Source organism: Aedes aegypti, chromosome 2 (genome assembly GCF_002204515.2).
Source record: "Aedes aegypti strain LVP_AGWG chromosome 2, AaegL5.0 Primary Assembly, whole genome shotgun sequence".
NCBI lineage: Eukaryota > Metazoa > Arthropoda > Insecta > Diptera > Culicidae > Aedes > Aedes aegypti.
The window spans coordinates 110,201,081-110,213,601 of record NC_035108.1 but is presented as its reverse complement, the minus strand read 5'-3'; the positions used below and the strand labels follow the sequence as shown (position 1 = coordinate 110,213,601).

Genomic DNA, 12,521 nt, shown 5'->3' with positions numbered 1-12,521 from the left:
CCGTTGGAATTACTTTGAGAATTATTCCATGAGCGATGTTTGGCATTAAAGTCACCAATGACAAAAAATTTTGACTTACTGCGAGTCAATTTACGCAAGTCAGTTTGGAGCAAATTGACTTGCTGCCCAGAGCATTGAAAAGGCAAATAGGCAGCTATGAAAGTATATTTACCAAACTGTGTTTCAACAGAAACACCTAAAGTTTCAAAAACTTTAGTTTCAAATGATGAAAACAGTTGATGTTTTATACGCCTATGAATGATGATTGCAACTCCCCCACATGCTCCATCAAGTCGATCATTACGATAAACAAAAAAGTTAGGATCTCTTTTGAGTTTAGATCCAGGTTTTAAATACGTTTAGGTAATAACTGCTATATGCACGTTATTAACCGTAAGAAAATTAAACAGCTCGTCCTCTTTACCATTCAGAGAACGAGCATTCCAATTTAAAATATTTAAATTATTATTTGGATCCATTAGAAAAACGTAATCCAATAACAATTTGATTTGTAAATTTTACACCTACTTGGACTGCTTCAGTCATAGTGGTGGCTTTGAACATTGCATCAATCATTAGATTCAATTGTTCAGTTAGAAAATTAAAATCAGAGGCAGACATGTCATGTGATTTCCCATTGGAATTTCCGGTAGACGAAGAAGCGGAGTTACCTGTGGCGGTAGGGTTTTTTCCATTTGATTTGAAACAAGTGGAATGGGTACCCATGGATCGAACAGGGGAGGAGTTCGAATTTCCTGCTACGATATCGGCAAAGGATTTACCGTGGGTAGATACATTCGAAATAGAAAGATTCGAACGGCTACCCGACGGATTAAAATTAGTTTGTGAATGAGCATGATTATGATCTTCCTGATGGGTATGATTCATGATCAAGCGATCGTTAACTGAAAAATTAGCATTGTTCGATACTCTACCAGGCAAATTCCGGAAACGACCGTTATCGTAACGGATACTATCTTTCATCTGCCTGGCACGAGCCTTAATGACCCTTTTGCGTGAAGGACAATTCCAAAAAATTGACTTATGGTTAGCCCCGCAATTACAGCATATGAATTTGGTGGTATCTTCCTTCACTGGACAGACGTCCTTAGCGTGAGAAGAACCTCCGCAAATCATGCATTTAGCATCCATGCGACAATTTTTTGTACCGTGACCCCACTTTTGGCACCGACGGCACTGAGTGGGGTTCTGGTAATTTCCTCCAGGTTTCTGGAAATGTTCCCATGTCACACGGATATCAAACAAAAGTTTTGCTTTTTCTAAAGCTTTAATATTATTTAGTTCTTTTTTGTTAAAGTGAACTAAATAAAATTCTTGAGAAAGCCCTTTCCGAACAATTCCAGATTGGGTTCTCTTTTTCATAATGATTACTTGGACTGGGGAAAATCCAAGTAAATCATTTATTCCATTTTTGATCTCTTCAGGTGATTTATAGTCACTTGAGAGACCTTTCAAGACAACTTTGAACAAACGTTCAGTTTTGTCGTCATAAGTAAAAATTTTGTGCTTCTTCTCTTCAAGATGTTTGAGAAGAAGCTCACGATCTTTAAGAGTTTCCGGCAAAACGCGACAGTCTCCTTTCTTTGCGATTTGGAAGGAAACCTTGATTCCCCTAATGGAGTTCAAGATCTCCTGCCTAAATCCCCCAAATTCGGAACAACTGACTACGATAGGCGGCAGTCTTTGCTTCCTCACTTGAATCAAAGAGCCTGGGCTAGAGGCTGCTTCGATTTGGTGTTCGGAAAATTTGTCTAGAGCATCGAACTGATTGCTCATTTCAATACAATTATTCACCCTTGGAAGAAACTTCGCATTCCGGGGAAGCGTCCTTTCTTCCATTCTTGCCACGTGTAGTGACAGTTTTAAAACCCACTTTTTTGGAAGGAAGTAGTGAATTCAGAGATTCACCCTTCCTTTTGTTTGTTGTTGATACCATGTTTAATTAATAAACGAAAGAAGACGTGACCTTCGAGAGGTTTTTTCCCTAGACGGTGTCCAAGAAGGATTACCACCGCTAGCTTTCGCCAACGGGTCCAACGAAAAATCGAAGGCACGGGTCCAAACAAGGATCGTAAAGGGATCAATAGTAGAAAAAATAGTACTGAAAAGTACTGTTTTGGTAGCACTGAAAAGTACCGTTTTTAATTTTAGCACTGAAAAGTACTGTTTTTGTAGCACTGAAAAGTACTGTTTTATTGCTTTCGGTAGTTTTTAAGAAAACTTCCAAGAGCAGAGAGAATTCGTGTACGCACAGCACGAAGGTACGATTCGCACTGATCGAGCCAAGCCTTATTTTACATCGTTTATTGCTGCTCCTGAAACTTAATATACGGATTGGCCTTAATATGAATTGAAAATTTAAAATTGAAATAGAACAAACCTGGGAGGGAGAAACCAATACAAAATTTCTCTACGTCACAGTGAGCCGAGATTTTGCTGTCACAAACTGTCACTGTGAGCCCGGATCCTAAACAATGGACAAACATGATAAAAGCGCGTAATTAGCCTAAGCATATTTTTGCATTTTATCAAAAGTAGAAAAAATCGAATTAGAATCAATTCATGCACATTCAAAAGTAACGTCACGAGAGCACCGTTTATTCTTATTGAATGTAACGTATTGGAATGAGGCTCTCTTTACTGTTTTCATTAAAACTGAAAATTAAACGCACAGAAAACTGTGGCCCTTTTTCAATGTTTGTCCAGAAAGATCGAAGGTACACAACAAATGAAAACTAACGATTTTCACTAAGCCTGCCTTGATTGCCGTTGGCAAACTGGAGATTTCATGCAATTTGGAAAACAATTGTATGCAATTTCGTGTGTAGTATCGGTGCCTCCCTCCCAGGAACAAACCCCATAAAACAATCCTTTTTAGCTGGAACAGCAAAATTTTGAAGTTAACGTTTACAGCGGACAACTAGATTATAATTTGCTCATAAGACATGACATTACAATCCGAAGAGAAACTTTTCATTTGAAATATTTCTTTACAAATGTTACGCATATACAGTCACCCCACAGTTATGGATCAGCTAAGGGTCGTTTTTTAGAATAAAATTCGATTACAAATCATGGTGACCTTGTACAAAACAAAATTACCCGCCTGGTAATGCCGAATATTATTATTTTCCAGAATACACATAAAAAATCGCAATTTTTTACGAAAAAGTGTCGATTTCGATAGGAATTTCAAACGTTGTCCATCCCACAGATGTGGATCAGTGGAACAGGAGGGTCCTTATTATGGATCAAATCTACTCATATTATGGATCAGAACACTATAAAAGCAATTTATTATTATTTATTATTCTGCGTAATTGCAACTCTATTTGATGAGATATTCTCCGTTTAAGCCAACTTTGATCCATATCTGTGTGCTATCCATAACTGTGGACTGTACGCATTATACGCAGCTTTAAGTGAATACCCCTAATGAAATGTTTCGCACTAAGTAAGAACTAACTCTACAAAATAGTCCAAAGATTCCTACATGAGTTCTTCAAAAAAAAAAAAAACATTAAGGATTGCAGCAGGAGTTTCTAAGCCAATTTTGCTGCTATTATTCCAGCCATTTTTATTTATGATTACTTTAAGAAAATTGCTCCAGAGATTATTCCTGGAAATCTATGGAATGATGGTAATCATGGAGTAATTCGAATTTCTCAATACCATATCAGGAATTCTTAATGAAGTTTCATCAGGAATGTTTCTGGGAACGTCTCCAGTATTTCATTAAAGAGTTACACCTGCAGCTCTTGCCAATATTTCTCGAGTAATTTCTCAAGTAAGGTACACCGGGCAAGTTGAAACGGTTGGAGTAAGATGAAATGGCAAGGTGTCATAATGGAATTTTAAAATTATGAGAACTATGACTACAGATACATTACATAGAAAGCGTTGTGTTTGGATGGGCATCTAATTCTTCCGAAAGAGGACCAGGTGATTACTGAGCTGAAATCAAATTCAGGTTTCTATTCTTCACACTTTTGATTCACTTCGGCAATATGCGTCGTATGAGAACACTTTGTACTGAAAAGTTTCAGACAATTCGACCAAAAAAAAAACACCCCATGCTAAAGTGAATCGTTAAAGTGCGTTTCTTGGTTCCTGTCTAGTCTCTTCTTAGTTAATGTTTGGTCTCTTCTTGGTTAATCTTTGGTCTACTTTTGTTTCCTATTTTGTCTCTTTTTAGTTTCTTAGTCATGAGTTCTCTATTTTTATTTTTATTTTCACATTTTTATTGAAATTATTGATACATAGTTTTCACCAGCATTTCTTCCCAGTCATAAATGCTGACCTCCATGTTAAGACACAGAACCATTTTGCCCTGGTGTGATCCGGTGATCACTATTCGCCAATCGTTTGAAACGTGAGGAGACAAGTATCTACGGAATAGTCCAAACAATGCGCTCAATATTCAAATTACGCTATCAAACCACTCACAGAAACACCATATTGTCCGTTATGGCATCATTATATCGATAAATTCCCGCGCGGAATGGACAGCGGAACGGTGGAATGAAATGGTTCTGGATCGACACTATGACAGGATCTACCGCTTCCAAGTAGTCGCATGCATCTTCAAATACGATGGTTCTCGTAAAGGGCTTGCAATGGCCCGTAGAATTGCACTGTTCGATCCAAACGGAGCCACTCAGGTTTCCTTCATAGCTTTTGCGAAACACCATCATTCCACTGGACACGTAATGGGTGGTGTTCAATTGAGCGATTCTACAATCCGAAATGTATACCGGCAGGTTTTCGAATCCCCGGCACTGTCCGATACGATTGACGTAAAGTGCACTGCGGCGATCGTCTCCCAGTCCGGCTTGTATGCCATTTAGCTGAGTGGTTTTGGAAAATCGTATTTGCGTTGCGATCAACGCAAAGATTGTCATCAGTTGGTACTTCATGGCTGGTTGACGAACGAATAATTGCCGCATTGGGTTTCATCTGAATTTTGACCGACCTCAGACATGACCGTTGCTCAACGTTCCATTCAGTACTCGGTGGTGACGCAGTTGAAAGAACCTTCGTTAATTACGTTCAGGGTGTGCATTCAAAATCAGTTTTCCAATTCCCGGATTTTTCCCGGGTGTCCAAGAAATTTCTTCTTTTTTATACGATAGGGTGCCGGTACCAATGGTTGTAATGTACCAGTAGATTAGACTATGGAATAAAACGAACATTTTTCGATAAAACCGACATGTGCTATTTTTGGTGGATAGATCGTCTCTAGTTTAGTCGATTTGCCGAATTTCAGATTTATATTTTATCAAAAAGTCATATAACCAATTGAGTTTACGCAAAAAAAATTGCTCCCTTGCACCAGTAGTTGCCGTCGTGTTCCAGTAGTGGATCAACGGATGGAAGCAGTTTTTAAAATAGATGTATAAAAATGAAGAAAAGCTCTAGAGATGATCTTTATGCTTCATTCGAAAGATATTAATTGCTGTTCCGAGGGAAAAATGTTAAACCTTTGTAAAAATTTACCATTTTGTTTAAAATTCCTTGTATCATTCCCGAACGTCTACTACTGGAGCACTAGCGCAACTACTGGAACACGCGTACCAATAGTGGCTCAAGCGATTTTATGTCAAAAAATTAGTTTTATCACTCTTCTTATATTTTCCTATATAGTAGAGGTTGAAATCTTTCTGTTAACGCCAACAGATCTCTGTTAAGGCTTTTCGTTATTTTTTCATGATTTTTTATAGCTTAGATAGTCCACTAATGGCACCGGTACCCTATTGACAAATTTGGAGGACATGATCTAATTTATTTATGAATTATTTTTAATACATTCAAAAAAACAGTTTACATTTTAAAAGGGTTTTGGACAAAAAGATTTAAAATATTTCTGCACATCTTCATCGATCCTCTCTTCCGCTAATAACTTTGCTAAATTAGATAAATCTTCAATATTTCTTATTAATGAAGAAGATATAGTAATTCTTCATCCTACGACAACAGAATCAGTTTTCTGCAATAACGCAAAGAGATTAACGATGAAGAGAAATCGATTAATGTAGATAGGCCCTTATGAAAAAATAATGCTGATTTGCTGAATTATCTAAAACACCGTTACCCCCTGGAATTCGTAGGAAGTTCAGAGAAATTATGGAATAATATAAATGCCTGCTTTGTGCATCTAAACTTCCACAAAAGGGCAAAATTCAATAGGTCGTCATTACCTTCTAAGAATGCCTTAAGAATTAAGCTAAGTATGCTGTTTCGCTCAAGAAAAGTAAAGAAATTCCTTGACTGAATGGGTCAAGAAATTTCCTACAGAGAGCCCCCTTTGAAGTGACATTTCTTCTCAACTGCGTACTGCGATCAGAAAAATGTGATTTTCTTGACCATTTCTTGGAAGAAATTTTCCACGCATCGAGATTGGCGATTCCTTTTCTTGTCAGTAGCAAACCAGCCTTTATGCGTTAGACATGGGGATTTTTTTTTATTATCGGACAATTTGGGCCGGAGGTTCTCCGATTTGTATGAAATTTTCACCAGAGATAGAGCTCGTGGATTTATGACCAAAAGTGAAATTCAAAAAAATTATAGTGGCCTATTTTCCCGGAAAACTTTAGATGAATTTTCACGATTTCCCTATATGATGATATAGGCTGCCATCTATTGTAGCAAGGTATCCACCGGTAGCAATGGCCTATTCTAACAAAACAATTTGTTCAAGATTGTATGACTATTCGTATTAAATCATACTCCTGTCTGAAGGGCCAAAAACGAATGGCGGACCCGTAAGCAGAGACACTTACGCGAAACCCGCAAGGAAAAAGAATCTCCTTCCAAAAGTAAGTTCACACGAACAGTCGTACAATCAAGCCCTTGCTTGTCAGAAAGACCCAATAGATAGGAAGAAGAGCCCGCCCTTTTTCCACGAAATGTTAGCGATAGGAAGTTGACAGTTTCACTCTTCCTATCCATCTCGCTTCAATCGGGTGCCCTGATGGTCCCACCCAACCCAAAATGCATATAACATTGGAAATATAATCAAATAACACAAGTCATCATGGAAAGATCTCACCGGTTTTTTTCTATCCTTGTTGTATTTTGAAGCTGGTCGTCGCAACGATGTCGTCGAACTATTTCACCATTAGCTATAAAGTATCATTTATGCGAAACTGTTCAAAAACCGAGAAAAAAACCAAACTTCCACTCTTCCAATAAAGCGATACGAAAATCAAATCAACTTGTTGGGCTTCTCAAACTGCACTGCTTGAAAACCGAAAAAAAAACTTCCATTCCGACGAACCGAAAGCCAAAAAAACACTTCTGCTATGCGAAAACTGTACCCGCTTGCTGGGCTTCTCCAAATGAAGATCAAACGGTAGAGTTGCCAAAAATCGAACTGGCACTGTATTAAATTTGCAACACTCCAATTCTGGAGCTCGATTTGAAAAGGTCCTAAGTAACAAAAGTTAATAATTTGTGTTTATTTCACCATTAGGTAGATTCTACTCATCTTAATATGAGGGTGAAGTACCAATTTGATATTATATTTCTTAAAAAATACAAAAAATAATTAACACTTTGACGTAATTAACAAAAACTAGGAACAGTAAAAATTTGTCCATTCGTCCTATTGCGCATTGGGTCGAATGTAGCTTAATCGAAAAAAACGCGTATTCGACCTTTTGTCTTATATCTTCAAGTTTACAAAATCCCCCCAGAATCAGACTCTGGTTGAGCTACTGAGCAAACCATTTATTGAGATGAAGGCAAACAGCAGCTGGTGCTGTGTCATTTCCTAGGAATTCATGTTTTAGTGTTCGCGATTGTGAAAGATCTTAAGGAAAAGTTTAGGGAAACCGACAGCGACATTTTGCTCTCTTCGTTCAACTTTGATTTAATCTTCGGCCTGTTGCTATCCGAGCATCACCGCAGAAGTACCGACGATGCCTTATGAAGACTTCTCCAACGATATAAACAAGTAAATCTCCGACAGCCGCATCCGTTTCATCTTCTGTAAAGTAGACATTCCGCAGAGATGTGAATTTGGACTGAGTAACATCGCTGATCGCATTAATCACTTCGTCAACGTTATACAAAACATATAAATATGCAGAAAACTCCAGAAATTCTCTGAAAATCTCTATTTTTGTTTACAACGGTGGGTCGTATGTGCTTCACTGACCATCAACCAGTCCGATCGTACTTTGACGTATGGACATTTTCAGACGTCAAACGTCTGAACGTGCCCGTTCGATGTGCAGCGGTGACTGGCGTTAGGTCGTATCGATTAGGTCGAATGAAACACAAACAATCTCAGATAGACGGAAAACTTGTTTATGCTCGTAAATAAAAAAAATGAGTGTATTCTTATGCTTTCGTTTAAAGGTTCACTAGGAGGGATTTCGTTTTGTGTCTTAATACGTATATTGTGTGTTTTTAACTGTTTGCTTGAAATAGGAATTGAATTTCGTTTGTGAAACTTCATAGAGAGTTATCTCAGACAGTCAAAAATGTCACATTCGACCTTTTCAAATCGATCTCCAGAATTGAACACCACTGTACATGCCCAGTTTTCTAATCGTACCGTCATCTTGCTCATACCCGCTTCTCTTTCCCGCTTCCGAAAGATCACTTTAATCAATTGGTGTGGGTAACACTCGCAAGCGAAAATTCTCCACACGTTCACCTCTCTCACCACACCACATCCACCCGTCCTACCTTTCACTATCCCTACTACTGAGACCGCGTTCACTCACACACTAATCGCTTCCCCCGCTCAATCATTTTTTTTTTTTCACAGCAATTCCACTTTTTTAAATTCTAAATTATTAGCTTTTAATCCATTTTCCAACTGAAATTTAACTTGCACTCGCGACTTTGCTCTTTTCTGCGTTCAGATATGTATTTTTCGTCGATTTTACTTTGATATTTCCACATTTTTTCACAATTTGAGTACCACGTTGAAAATGCACAACCTTCCCTCTAAGCTGCTTGTCACTCTTCCTCGAATTTTCACGATTTCCCTATATACCTCAAACTTTAAAAATTCATATCTCCTGAACTATGCATTGTAGAACAAAAGACTTTTAGTCAAATCGAAAAGAAAATTGTCGGAAAAATAGCGGAAAAACTATCGTCTGTATCATGAAAAATTTTCAAAAAAATATTTTTTTGTTTCATCAATCCATACTCTAACTTTCGTCCATAGACGCCAAAGTGGTATCTTTTACCGTTTAGGCGACAGAACTGAAAAACCGATGACCACCCACACGCTTCCATAGGAAAATGTGTTCTATTGTGCGCTTCATAACCATGCGCTGACGGCGGCAGTAACTTACACGCATTGTAAGTTTAACGCAGTAAACCATCCCTCCCTTTCCAGTCATAAGAAGCTTTTCGTCAATCGGAGCACTCTCCATTGGTCTGTTGGGTGTTTTGTATGTCCTTTATTCGCAACCTTTACTATTGAGGCTAACAGTCTTTAATTGAAAACGATGCTAACATTAAATAATATTGGTAATGATATAGTTAATAAATAGGTACTGACCCTCAGTGTCAAGTAGTTGACAAGCAAAACGGATGTTTATGCGTACATAAAATGCTATTTGTAATTTACTTGTTTTTGTTTCAATTTTTTGTCAATTTATCAAATGATTAGATAATGTACTAAAAGCGTGCGCATAAATTTTAAGTTTTGTTTTCTATACAAAGTGATATGTTTAATATAAATTGTGATTAATGCTTGGAAGTATTCGCATGTAAATAATATTAATCAACTGTATAACACTCAGGAACGCTATCTATTGTTCCATTGATGGCTGCTGTGGAATATTCCACTACCAGTCAGCATGCAGCCTCTACAGTTGGCGCCAACCCAACAACGCGCCTAACTGTAATGAGAAGCGAATGCGCTAAAGGCTGGTTTACAGTTCGGAAAATGTGTCACGGGATTTGGGCGCCTGTGTGTTTTAAATGGACAGCGGGATTCCAAATCCCGTGACGGGAAACGAATCTACAAGAAAATGACTGTTTTCCAGAAGTGTAAATCCGACTGCGGGTTTTGATGTGCTGGGAAAAATGCAACTCTACACACAAGATTCCCGGCGGGAACAATTAGCTTCGATTTGTTTCCGCGCGGAATTTGAATTTATTCCTTTTCAAAACGAGGGTTGAAGTGTTAGAAAATGTCCGACGCTGACTTTTTGTTCCTAAATATCGAAACCCTGAACGCGGACGATGTTGATGGGCTCGATTATAGTGAGGAGCAGACCCAGGAAGAATTCTTGGTGTCAGAGGAGAGCCTTGAGCCTCAAACTCCGGAACCACAACCGAAGAAGCGGAAGCGTGTGAAGAAACCTACGAAGCGTGACCAAGAGCTGGAGGTAAAACTTGCTCTCTGCGAGGAAGACAGGAAATATCCTTGCTTGTATCAAATTACAAGCAAGGAATATTCCAACAAAATAGCCAAAGACACGATTTGGCATAAAATCAGTGTAGTTCTTTCTGACAATTTCGAAAAGCACATCACTGTCCTCGAGGTCCGAAAATTCTGGGACGCTCTCAGAGAATCAACAAGGTAAATTAAAGAACACCAGAGTTTTAGATTGAATTATTTAAAATTTTGTTTCATTTCAGAATTTATTTGGATAAATCAAAAATCCGCAAAATCGGCGACAAGTCTGGTGCACCTGCCGATTTGTTGGACCTTTATCGCTCGGACGGATCTCAACATTTCGATATCTACCAGGAGCGATGGCCTCTGGCGGAGGCGATGAGCTTTTTCCTCCCCTCCTGCGCGCGGAGTGCATACACTATCTCCATCGGAGATCGTTCTTCAACGACAATGTTGAAGAAAACGTCGGAGCCCGAAGAAGAATGTTCATTCGAAGAAATCGAGGTAATAATGTCAACGCATAAGCATAGATAGAAAAATAAAAAATAAAACTTGTTCAACATGTTTCAGAGCCTCCCAGTTGCAACACCAAACAGCCGTCGCTCTAACAAAACCGGCAACGCAGAAAATCATCTGGACGAAACGTTGTCTTCAGTGGCGTCGTCGTTATCAAAGCTTGTGGATGCAAGGAAATCGGCAGCAGATGTAACGGATCTGAAGTTCAAAGAGTTCCATGTTGAGCTGGACAAAATTCTGCGTCAGATGCCATTTATGCAAGGTATGCAGTTTTGCATGGATATGGTGAAGCAAGCCAATGACGCCTTGCAAAATAATAATGAGCTAATCTGAAAGTAAGTGGCTCAAACACTGCCCATAAAAGCATAACTGTCCCATGTCAATTTGAAGTCCAGCAAACATAGGACTATCATGCGTTTATGGACAGTATATGTATGATAAACCAAACAAGTTATGCTGAATTACTAAATAAAAAAATTAACATTATTTGAAAAAATTGAATCCACTGTAATATTATTTATTGCTGCACTAAACAGAACTCACCTTCAACGTAAGCTGTAGTCCAATTTCGGTAGGAAATCGTTTGGCTAAACTGAGAAATTTGTACTTTCTTTTGCAGCGTCAATGTATTACCACAGACAAACATACGTAACACTCGAATCATTTTCATCGTACATGAAAATAGTGACTTTTGCTCACTACCGCCACCTAGTGATATTACGCAATGAAAAAAAAAAAATAAAATTTTCACCCCTTTACGATTTTATATAAAAATGTGTATACAGTCAAACCTCCATTAGTCGTTATTTAGGAAACCATGTAAATATCGAGACATTGAACAGAAATCCTTTGGAAAATTGTTTCGAGTGTTCACCATAATGGCCGTGAAATTTCATTTTATCTATGACTCCATGAAACAATATCGAACCATAGAGCGGAGGGTTGACTGTATTGTTTTATGAGTCGTAATGTCTGAGTCTACTTCCTCACTCCCTCTAGAGCGTTACGTAATTTTGGGACGGCGTCTTTGGTAAGCTTTTGCTTACCATAATATTTCCTATCAGAATTTATTAAATTCTTCCTAAATGCTTATGAAAGCCACGATGACATGCTTTCGATTGAGCATATAGAGCTTGAAAAATGAATTACAAAAAGAGGCACAAATTTGTGCAATAATTAATACTGCCCATAATTGCATGTCAGTCCCAATTTGCTAGATTTCGTATTCACATGGTGCAATTATGGGAAGTCAATGGTAAAGAGCCCCGGCTTACGACTCATTAATAGGATTTTGGCTGAAAATCCGTGGAAATGTGTGAAAATCTGAATAGATAGCATAAACGTTTTGTAGGCCGAAGTCTAGTGCGTTTCCCCTATATGGACACTTCCATCATTCGCTTCGGCATAGAGGGTTTTATATAGTCAGTGGTTGAAACTCAGTAATAAAATTTACCGTGACCATCGAAATCATTCAAAATCTAGATTGAGGGAACCACTGGAATAGTCATGCAATTGACTTAATTTTTATTTTCTGAATTATTCCATGAGTTCCATCTGCAATATGAAAACGCCAATAAACTATACTGCCCACACTATAGGCCTTTTCATGTGACAG

At 38.2% G+C, this 12,521-nt stretch overlaps 1 protein-coding gene across 1 annotated transcript in view; it reads right to left on the bottom strand.

Moving 5' to 3' along the window:
* LOC5567755 (voltage-dependent calcium channel subunit alpha-2/delta-3) overlaps positions 1 to 12,521 on the bottom strand; it is a 118,585-nt gene that overhangs the window by 103,830 nt on the left and 2,234 nt on the right. The gene's annotated exons all lie outside the window — the stretch shown is intronic.